This window comes from Aulonocara sp. 'chitande type north' Nkhata Bay, linkage group LG2 (genome assembly GCF_057382095.1).
Source record: "Aulonocara sp. 'chitande type north' Nkhata Bay isolate Kocher_YH1m ecotype deep benthic linkage group LG2, A_spYH_male_GT1.1, whole genome shotgun sequence".
NCBI lineage: Eukaryota > Metazoa > Chordata > Actinopteri > Cichliformes > Cichlidae > Aulonocara > Aulonocara sp. 'chitande type north' Nkhata Bay.
This window is the reverse complement of record NC_141345.1, coordinates 5,255,007-5,265,343: the sequence shown is the minus strand read 5'-3', so window position 1 is coordinate 5,265,343 and position 10,337 is coordinate 5,255,007. Positions and strand designations below refer to the sequence as shown.

General features: G+C 44.2%; 1 pseudogene; it reads left to right on the top strand.

The window, feature by feature from the left end:
- The first annotated feature begins 1,099 nt into the window (after nucleotides 1-1,099).
- LOC147337331 (TBC1 domain family member 2A-like) lies at nucleotides 1,100-5,467 on the top strand (annotated as a pseudogene).
- Nucleotides 5,468-10,337: the final 4,870 nt, after the last annotated feature.

Here is a 10,337-nt window from a genome sequence, read left to right as displayed (position 1 = left end):
TTAGCTTAGAAATGGGCTCCATCCATACTTGAAATGAACGGTGTGCCTTTTCCCTTACCTCTTCAGTAAAGGCTGTGTCCTGGCTGATCACCAGCTGCTGTGTCAGAACAATGGGGCTGTTCTTCTTCTCCACGGTGAACGATGGAGTGAACGTAAACCACTTCAGCTGGAGGATCAGCACACTGAAAGAGATGAGACAAAGAGGAGAGGCTCAAAGGAAGACGCAAGGAGGACATGACATGAACAAAACTGACACCGACTGAACTGTGGTGGTTTGAGGCCTTTGGGGACCGATTTGAGGTTACTCACTTTGGCAGGTTCAAGAACAACAGCTCCTCTTTGATCTTCTTAGCTCCGCACTGGCATTCGTAGTCCAACAGGCCGCCCTGCAGCAGGGAGCAGGAGGAACAGGTGCATTAGAGTTAAACTCTTTTACAGATGAATTCACATATTCGTGGGAGCAAGCCTGTTCACAGAATAGAGTCTAAACGAGCTCTTACTTTCAGACTCCAGCCCCGCCCTTCAGCAGCATCCTGCTGGCTGGCACAACCTTGCCATTGGCTGCTGCCAGGGACTCAACAGGTCAGAACAAAAATATAAATATTATATCTGAGTTCTTATGTGGACCCGCCTTCCAGGCAGAACCTCACCTTCCATGAATGTCCACAGGTTAGCGGCCCTCGCTCTGCTGGTCCTCCAAAGTAAGAAAAAATGAGGAAAAAATAAGGAGCAGACCAAGCAAAAGAGGGTATTTAAAGAGACAGTGCTCTTAAGGTGCATTTTTGGCGAGTTTTATTATCTAAATGTCATTGTGTCACTTTCTTATGAGGCTTCAGTGAACTGGAAAAGCTTCTGGGATGAGAAGCGAAACGTCTTCAAAAAAGTTAAAGAAGTCCGGTTGCTTTTTTCCCCCAAGCTCCTTAGAGTTCTCTGAAAATGGTCAGGTAGAAGGACTGGACTGAAAATGAGTAAAAAAGCAGCCAAAGCCCAAGGAAGTTGAAAGACTGGAAACTATTGCTGAGGTCATGTCAGTGTAAAAAGTTACCTACAAGTCTGGCACCTTGGAAGCAAAACATAAAGAAATAAGGTGTAAGGCCAAATGTTTGGTCCTGCAGCCAACCGGACTATGAAATATAGAGCACAGGTGAACAAAGTGAGGCAGCAGTTTGCTGATTTCCACCTTGTGCCTTTCATGTTGATCAGCTTAGTAGTTTGCCAGCTTTCTAGCTGTTAAAGACTTTTGGCGAGAGGTTATTCATATTTGAACTCTAATTGAACCCCTCTTTTTTACTGTTTTTTTGTTTGTTTGTTTTTGGGGGTTTTTGTTGTCTTAGATGGCCTGACTCAGCAGGTGGGGGCAGTTTCTGAGTTTGCCTTCGTTCAAACAGTGCAGAAATGGTTTCGCTATGCTCCAGACCGGATGGGTGGTGCAGGACGCCCGATATCCAGCCCCATCATGGAGTAAACTAAAAACAGTAAATAATACATTTAACAAACAAGCAAGCTCTAAATTTAAGCGGAGAGACTGCAGACATAGCCGCACCATTCCAGGGATTTTTGGTTAGCATGAGGGGTCTAGCCAGGACCCTTACTGGATACTGGGTGGGAATCGAACGTGCGACTCCAAAGATGTGTAGTATTACCACTACACTATCCAGCTGCGCTACACTATCCAACAAAAAAAGTTTTTAGAAAATTTGATAAAGTCTGATGCTTAATATTGTAGGGATATTAATATCCCTACAATATTAATACGGATTAATAACACAGAGAAGTCATACTTCTGTTATGACAGAATTAATTGGGTAAATTATATTTACAATTGTAACATTGTAAACTTAATGTTACGATTTTACATCATGTTGCAATTTAACATAATGTGAAATTGTAACATTGTAAACATAATGTTACAATTTTACAATTGTAACATCCATCCATCCATCCATCCATCCATCCATCCATCTTCATCCGCTTTATCCGAGGTCGCGGGGGCAGCAGCCTAAGCAAAGAGGCCCAGACCTCCCTCTCCCCAGCCACCTCCTCCAGCTTATCCGGGGGAACACCAAGGCGTTCCCAGGCCAGCCGAGAGATATAATCTCTCCAGCGTGTCCTGGGTCTGCCCCGGGGCCTCCTCCCGGTGGGACATGCCTGGAACACCTCACCCAGGAGGCGCCCAGGGGGCATCCTTGTCAGATGCCCGAACCACCTCAGCTGGCTCCTTTCGATGTGGAGCAGCAGCTGCTCTACTCTGAGCCCCTCCCGGACGGCCGAACTTCTCACCCTATCTCTAAGGGAGAGGCCAGCCACCCTTCGGAGGAAGCTCATTTCTGCCGCTTGTATACGCGATCTCGTTCTTTCGGTCACTACCCACAGCTCGTGGCCATAGGTGAGGGTACGGATTGTAACATTGTAAACATAATACAATTTTACATTATGTTACTGTCAGAGTCGGACGGTGCCCCGACCGGTCGACCTGTGTGTGTGTGTTTTTTTGTTCTCCTCTCTCGCTCCGCTTTTTCTCCGCTGCGATTGTTACGCGGTCGCGTAGCAACGGGAGACCTCCGACCCGTAAGTGCTGCCGCTCTGAGCTGCCTACTAAGCCTGGACGCGATCGAGACGGAGAGACGGAAGGGGACACTTCACTGATTCTAGGGAGTTTTGTGGACACACGAGGGGAGACGGGGAGAGGAGCACTGAAGGGACTTGCACTGTGGATAACTGTGGATTGATTTTGGCTTCACTGTAAATAAAGACACTGTTCAACTTAAACGAGAAGTCCGCGTCTAGGTTCGCTAACTCACCACCCTTAACAGCTACAATTTAACATCATGTAAAATTGTAACATCATGTTACAATTTGTAAATTGTAACATTGTAAACATAATGTTACAATTTTATATGATGTTAAACTGTAACATAAAGTAAAATTGTAACATTATGTTTACAATGTTACAATTTTACATTATGTTAAATTGTTACATAAAGTAAAATTGTAACATTATGTTTACAATGTTACAATTTGTAAATTGTAACATTGTAAACATAATGTTACAATTTTACTTTATGTTAAACTGTAACATAATGTAAAATTGTAACATTATGTTTACAATGTTACAATTTTACATTATGTTAAATTGTAACATAATGCTTAACAGATAATGGTTATCCTCTTTTTATATCATACATCATTGTCTCTGTAGGAGGGTCTGGAGCACCCCCTGCTGAGCCGCTGGGCTCAGTACCTTGCAGGCAGGTCCGACGATGACTTCATCATCTCACCTGAGCTCAAAATTCTGGTGCGTGAAGGCGTCCCTCGGGAGTATCGGCAGAGAGTGTGGCGCTGTTTGGTCCGAGCCAGAACTTTGACAAGCCAAGAGTGCCACACGCAACGCTATCAGCAGGTACAGCTGTAGAGAGAGAGAGTGCTTTATCCGCACCTGAGCACAGGTGGCTCCTCCTTCTTCCTGTCGGGAATGCTGGCGAGCACTCAGTAATCCTGTTCTGTTTCCAGCTGTGTGAGAAGAGTCGGACAGCTCCTAATCCTGCCTCCAGGCAGGTCCAGCTGGACCTTCACCGAACCCTGACGACCAATCAGCACTTCTCCTCGCCGTCCAGCCCCGCCCTCCAGCCCTGCCCTCCAGCAGCTCCGCCGCATCCTTCTGGCCTTCTCCGGGCATAACCCTGCCATTGGCTACTGCCAGGTACTCAACAGGTCAGAACAAAAGTATAAATTTTATATCTGAGTTCTTATGTGGACCCGCCTTCCAGGCAGAACCTCACCTTCCATGAATGTCCACAGGTTAGCGGCCCTCGCTCTGCTGGTCCTCCAAAGTGACGAAGACGCCTTCTGGTGTCTGGTGGCAGTGGTGGAAGCCATCATGCCTCAGGACTACTACACCAAGAATCTGGTTGGCCTCTCAGGTCAGCAGACACACTCACCTGCTTGCCTGCTGTGATCTGTTTTAGTGATCAGTGAGGCTGATCTCTGTGAGTCTTTGTGCTCAGGCGGACCAGCGCGTGCTGAAGGACTTCATGGCGGAGAAGCTTCCTCACCTGGCATCTCACTTTGAGGATCACAACATTGACGTCTCTCTGGTCACCTTCAACTGGTTCCTGGTGGTTTTTGTGGAGAGTCTGCCCAGCGACATCCTGATGCCTCTGTGGGACGCCTTCCTGTATGAGGGTACCAAGGTACCATACACCCGAACACACCATGACAGAAATGCAGACAACACTTGAATGCACCACAGTAGTGTCCATGGAAACAAAAATGATTTTGTTTTGACCTTTAGATGTCTTTATTTACATTTTAGGAGTAATAAGACATTGTTTACTAAGCATGGGGAACTGTCATGTGACATGAAATAGGAGTGGGAAAGCAGATCATTCTAGTAACGACCTCACAGTCTACCACAAGCAGCGTAAATCCAGACGATGAGCGGGACAATGGCTTTGGGCTTGTTTCTGCAATGTGACAAATGCAGCACAGCTTTTACATCGTTTGTCTCAGGAAATAAAATCACAGTTCAGACACAGAAATATATACCACACAGGGATAAATGCTGACAACAGCTTCAGCCACGTAGATCCAACCCAAAAGTTTAATTTAAACTTAAAGCTCAACTACCAAGTAAGTTAATATTATCTGGCAACTGAGGAACCAAGTGGCTTATTGGAAATCGATCAGAGCTGTAATGAGTAAAGGGCCCAACTGCACCACAACTGAAAGAGTAATTTTATGACTCACCTCCTCAAAGTTTCCAATTAATTGTGTGGCGTGAGTGTCCTGTTATGAAATGCGTGTCTGTGCTGCAGGTGATCTTCAGATACACTCTGGCTCTGTTCAAATACAAAGAGGACGACATCCTGAAGATTCACGACAGCGTGGAGATCTACCAGTACCTACGCTTCTTCACAAAGACCGTCTCCAATGCCAGGTACGCACTCGCCTCCACCCGCCTTAATCTACGAGCTGTTACACTCTCAGAAGTGTAGCGGATGTAGCTGTTGAATCTTTGAGCTTCAAACCCTTTTTACTGAAATTTTGTGAGAAGTTTAAATTTCCCTGATCACAGTAACAACGATTTAAAGATTTTTAAGTATCTGCAGCTCTCGGATACATGTGGTCCAGTCAGTCCAGTATTTCCTGCTCAAACTGCAGTACCTGAAGTATCAAGCAGCATAAAACAGAAACACTCAAGCTGATCAGTTTCCAGTTCCTCTGTGTTGGTGATCGAGTCCTTTCCTCCTGCGTGTGTCCATGCAGGAAGCTGACCAGCATCGCCTTCAACGACACGAACCCATTCCCCAGCCGGCTGCTGAGGAACCGGCGAGTGCTCCACCTGGAGCGCCTGCAGGCGGAGCTGCGTGAGCTGGAGGAGCAGCACAAGGAGTTCATCACCGAGAGCGTCGTACGGAAAGACAAAGAGCTCGACGTCATGGTGAGCGAGGACGACGAGGACCTCTGATCACACGGGACGCTTCAGCTGCTCACTTCGAGACGACGATGAGTTTTCCATGAGTTCAAGAGAATTTCACTAAACCGGCTGTTAACTGGTTTCCTTCACACCAAACACAGGATTGTGTCAGGTTCACCATCTCTACTAACACTACAAGGAAACAGACGCATACAGATTTAACTGCATCACATCTCTGAAACAAGCTTGCAGTAAACAAATGTGTACTGTGTTCACGTGTGTAATAAGTCAGGCTGCAGAAATGTGCAGATGTATTTCAGTGAATTCATTTGGATTAATATGTGATAGCTTATTTATTTCATTGCATCTTTTGCTTTATACCTAAAAATGCGTGACATTTCTAAATGTAGTCACATCCCTATGAAACATGGTTGATTATCAGCTGTAGTCACAGCTGGTGATAAAGTAATTAAAATGTCCAGCTATTCAAAAATAGGGCATTCTGCACAATGAGTACTTTTTGGTACTTGAAGTATATTTTGATGCTGATGCTTCAGGGCATTGTGCTGCATTGTCGAAGCTCTCTGGGCTTCCGGTTAGAACGACCTCACAGTGTTTTATTTTGATCTGGTGTAAAGTGCATTGTGCAGAAATGACAGCATGATAGTCACATGATAAAACTGACTTTTCTTTTTTTTTTAAATTTTACTGGGTGTGCATCTTGTTCAAATGTCTTTTTCAGCATTTGTACATAAATATTCTGTATATAAATATTTGATTTTCATTTATTTTACAGAGTCCTTTATTTTGTTTCACAAATATGACATTCATGTCAAATGACATCTGCAGACTTTATAATGACCAGCAGGGGGCAGTGTATTGCAGTCTATGAGAACATTTACTGAGACCTGTTTCATGCACTAGTTTCATGTCTCATTGAATCCAACATGATGTTGATTTTGTAAATTAAGGTCACATCTTCATCACATCTAATTTCAAAACACTGATCAATTTTTTTAAAAAATGAATTCCATACCAATTGCAGGAATAAAATAGGAATAAATAACAAACGAGAAATACATACAAAACAAGAGAAAGGCACACATGAGAGAACAGGTCACATGACAGCACAGCATTATCTACCCACAATTTGAACTAAATAACAGATAGCACAGGCAATGAAAACAAACGGAAATCAGAATAAATTTAAAAACTTGTATTGATGTTAACTTGAAGTGCTGAATTAGCCCTGTTGTCAGTTCAAATCACTTCAATCTATAGCGCACTTTAAGGTCTTTAGACCTTAAAAAGTAATACACTGCAAGGTAAGCTTGCAGCATCTTACTTTAAGGTCAACTGTGAAACTTTGTGGAAAGCCTGAGACAAGTTGATGAGTCAGTGAAGCGCACTTCCTTCTGATGACGGCTATACTGAGGTGAGTTTTTAAGCATATCCTGAACTTTATTCATTATTAGACTTCTGACACCTGGCAAATAAACTCTCATGCGATATGAGAACATAACAGCAAAAAGCCAGTAGCTGGTACATGAATGGATAAAAATTGGATCCCTCAGGGAGGCGCCACCACTTGATCTTCTCCACCGTCGTGGTTGGTGTTCTTCGTCGTCGTTGGCCAAGGTTGAGTCGGAGATCCATCACAAGTAGCCGATGTTGAGGGCCAATATTGGTTGATGGTATGACTTTTACGTTCGTGACTAGGCTGAGATGGGGTCTTCAGACTAGCCAGTAGTCGATTTGGGTGTCTCTGCCGCCGCTGGAGTACGTGATGAGGTGTGCCGGCTTCTTTTTGAAGAAGGTGTTGGTCACGGCAAGATCGTGGGCCTCTGCGTAGTCCAGTACCCGGCAACCGTCGTCGTTTCTGGTCCCAAATCCTTGGCCGCCATGGAATCGGTGATATCCGTCTCTCCCCTTGCCTACATGTCCGTTTAGGTCACCGCCTACCGCCACGTGTTCCTCAGGGCTAATCGTTTGCAGGTGGTCGTCGAGGGCGCGCCAGAATTCTGTCTTCTCCTCGTCGGGGCAGTTGGTCTGTGGTGCATAGCAGGAGATAATCCGTAGGACGGTCGGGTCGGCGTCGATCTTCACTGACATGATGCGATCCGATATGCGGGTAACTTCGACCACGTTGTGCCGGAGCTTTATTATTAGACTTCTGACACCAGGCAAATAAACTCTCACGCGATATGAGAACATAACAGCAAAAAGCCAGTAGCTGGTACATGAATGGATAAAAATTGGATCCCTCTTAGATTGAATTGGTTGCCCTCTTATATTACGTTGTTTTGAACCTAACCGCATCCACTGAATTAATGCAGTTTTCAGGACAGTAAAAACAGAGAACTCAGATATACACAATTTCTGATTGCTGATAGTGTTTCTTAATGCAAAATGGGCTTCCATTTAAAATGCAATTGCTTTATGTTCGATCTTTAGTGAAGAAGGGTCATTTTTGATTCTGTGGACAAGGGATGCAAATGGTATGTGAAGGCAACAGGTAGTAGGGTGAATTAGGGTTTCGTGTGGTCTTCAGTGCATGAATTTTATTGCCACTTTATTTCAACTTTTTATTAATGTACTCAAAAGAAAAACAAGAACCACAAAGGAGATTCTTGTGATTCTTGTTTGTGCTATCTGTTTGTGAAAGAAAGCACATTTTACCACATCATACTGTGTTTGCTGCCATTTATTTTACTTGTCCTGCCTGAGTGTCTGGGCTGCGTTTGTCTGTGCACCTTTATTCTGGCCTTCTGCTGATGGGTTTCACATGCTGGGCTTTCCCTCTTGGTCCACACCCAGCAGCCTGCTGCTGACCACACACAGCCTACAAACTGATCCATCCATGCATGCATGGCCTGGTTATTGTTGAGTTATCACCTCCAGCTCCTTGCTCATAACCAGGTAGATACTGGGCTGGGCCTGATCTCTGAGCTCAATAACAATGACAAAAATGCCAAACACTTTACTCTTCATGGTAAAAAATGTTTATAATACAGTAAAAACTGGATGTAGCCAAAATCAGTGTTTTATATACAGTGTAAGTGAACAACATTGCTACACTGCTGGTGTTTGATTGATAGAGGCTTTCTTTATAAGAACTATGATATCATTTCTTTTGCTGATTAACAGTTTTTATATAATTTTTATATCATATATAGCTTTCAAGAAGCCAAAGATCACTGGACGAAAAGACTACAGACCTGTGGCTCTGACATCTGGTCAGGAAGTCTTTTGAGCGCCTGGTTCTCTCCTATCTTAAGACCCTCACGGCCCCCCTCCTGGACCCCCTGCAGTTTGCATACAGAGCCAACAGGTCTGTAGACGATGCCATCAACATGGCCCTACACTTTGTCCTGCAGAATCTATGCTAGGATCCTGTTTGTGGACTTCAGCTCTACCTTCAACACCATCCTTTCAGACCTTCTTCAAGGATTGCTTTCCCAGATGAATGTGCCTGATCCCATCTGCCGGTGGATCACTGACTTCCTGACGGACAGGAAGCAACCAGTGAGGCTGGGGAAGAATGTCTTGGACTCCCGGACCATCAGCACGAGCTCCCCTCAGGGCTGTGTTCTTTCTTCTATGCCCTTCTCCCTGTACACCAACTGCCGCACCTCCAACCACCAGTCTGTCAAATTAATTAAGCTTGCAGATGACACCACCATTATTGGACTCCTCTCAGACGGGGATAAGTCTGCCTACAGGATGGAGGCTGAACATCTGGTGTCCTGATGCAGCCGCAACAACCAGGTGCTGAATAAGTGTTATTTTCATTTACCACTGGCCCAAGTACATTTTTATTGGCTTGTGAACAAAGCTGTAGTTTTTGTATTTTTAAATATTAACGCAATTTAATTGAGACATTATTTATATTATTTCACTTTCAATGTGAAAAATGCTGTAAAAACGTTGAAAATAATGGTCACCCCTGTTCGCTGCAATGTAAAATAGTACAACTGCTGTCAGCCTTCATTAAGTTGCATCATTTAAACATTTGCATATTTTTATTCAACTTCTGCAGGATGCTTTGATGAAAGACTCCCTTTTCCCAAGTAGAGGCTTTACTAGAGGTCACAGGAACAGCGCTGCTGTTTTGGATGCGGAAAAATGTTGTCTTTCACTCTACCTGAGCTCAGTGTTTCAGTAAGGGCTCCGCCTCATTGTAGCTGACGCTGAAATGTTTGTGTGGGTTGCCATGACAACACCAGAAGTGCATCTGAGATCGTGTCCAAATTCATGGGCTGCATCCTCCTGAGGACTCGGTGTTCTGACAAAACGTCTTACTTTGGCAAAACGTCCTACCGTAAGTAGTTCATGCGTTCTCGGCGGCTCTAGTGACCCTCGAACTCTCGGCTAGCTATCGAGGTGGTGGATAACATACGTCTCCCCCACAAGAGCACGAACCTACAACTTTTCTACTACTGGTTTTACAAGGCGTACACGGTAAAAACATTATGCTGTTATTTGTTAAGCACTTGTGCACCTTGTGAAAAGAAATAAGTGGCTGAGATGGATGTCATATGTGCTATTGATATTATTTTACTCGTTTCTAGTTTTCACGGTGCTCCATGATTGTGAGAGGAATAAAAAAGAATTGTGGACATCAGTACGAAGCATGGATTCTTTTGACCAGAGTAGATACACTGGTCCCTTGAATATACTAATCTTTTTGAGGTGGGTGACTGTTCCTGTGTATTTACAGAAACAATGGTTGTGATAACCTCAGCTGTTTCAGAGGGTGACTGTTCGTTGCTTTGCGCACTTTTAAATCTGTATACAATGGTTTGTTCCCTTTTTGTGTTCTGAGGTTTAAACAAAGATGTACTAGATGTATTATACCGGTCCCTCGAATCTACAAATCTTTTAGATGTGGATGACTGTTCATTTTCATCTGTGTTTACAG